The following is a 1,210-nucleotide window of genomic DNA, read 5'->3' as shown; positions in this document are numbered from 1 at the left end:
TCTGGCAATGTGGCCATGGGCGGCGGTGTCACTTAACATTAGTTGAGCCTCCTGCTCTTTGCCTCTGTTCTATAAAAAAAAATAGTTCGTGCTTCTGATCCTCTTAGGATGAGATTTTAAAACAGAGCTCTCAGGTCTCTAGGCATTCAACAGCGGCTTAGGGGCCTTCAAGAAAAGAGCGTACCATTCCATGAAAGGTCAGCAACATACCAGCTAGGACCTGGCGTTGTGATGATGATGATGTCCATGTGTGGTTAACCGAAGAATGCTCTTTTGCCTCCTGTCTCATAAAAAAAAGGCACTTGACAACTAGGAGAACGACCTCCACGTCAGAACAGCTTTAGATAATTCACCGTACCTGGGACCTGAAAGACAGCTTCTTTTCTTAATATTTTCGCTCCGAAAATCAAGAAATTGTGGTAAAACCCACCCACTGTCGTGTCATGCGAAATAAATATAAGCAATACTAGCTAATAGCTATTTTGAATATGTTAGCTAGTTATTATTATGTCAAACAATAATCAAAATTCCTTCCTATAATAATTCGATTTCATCTGAAATGCCGGTATTGATTTAGTAATGACAATTTTAAAAACCTAATTGTAATGTATCCGCAAAGTGACAGTAACAAAAAAATAATTGGATCGAAGATAACGAGCCGGTTTTAATAATAACATACAAATCTGGGTCACCTTGACGTGATTTTTCTTGATATGTTCCGTAACTTTAAGTAAGTATATCAAGTTTCCGTGGTGTAGCGGTTATCACATCTGCCTAACACGCAGAAGGCCCCCGGTTCGATCCCGGGCGGAAACATTTTTGTTACATTTAAAAAATAATAGTATGTATTAAACTTTTTTGTGTTAAACTTTTTTATTTTTAATATTAACGATAAAATTTTGTGGGTTTTATCGTTTATATAAATTAAATTATTATAGATTATAGATTTTTACAGTTCCTAAAAAACATATCTTTTGGGTTAATGAATCAGTATGGATTTTCAAAAGGTTTAAAATGTTTTTTTTTGTACCGTATCAACGTAGATTCTATTTAAATAAAGAAAATATTTCGTGATAGCAGATTTTCGCTTGTGAAAATCAATCCCTCGACACCGCTTGCAAATGCAAAATAAAGCCTATTAAATATGTATTTTTAATACATATTCAAAAGATCAACTGATTTTTTCAATATCACATAAAATCAATACCAA

The 1,210-nt window shown here is 34.3% G+C and overlaps 1 non-coding gene across 1 annotated transcript; it reads left to right on the top strand.

The window, feature by feature from the left end:
- Window positions 1-743: 743 nt before the first annotated feature.
- Window positions 744-816, top strand: Trnav-aac. Its single transcript has one exon. It is a non-coding gene; the product is annotated as a tRNA-Val (tRNA).
- The last annotated feature ends 394 nt before the right edge of the window (window positions 817-1,210 follow it).

The sequence above is a fragment of the Pieris napi genome, chromosome 20 (assembly GCF_905475465.1).
Source record: "Pieris napi chromosome 20, ilPieNapi1.2, whole genome shotgun sequence".
In the NCBI taxonomy this organism is placed as follows: domain Eukaryota; kingdom Metazoa; phylum Arthropoda; class Insecta; order Lepidoptera; family Pieridae; genus Pieris; species Pieris napi.
The sequence above is the reverse complement of the archived record's forward strand: the minus strand, read 5'-3'. Positions and strand labels throughout refer to the sequence as shown.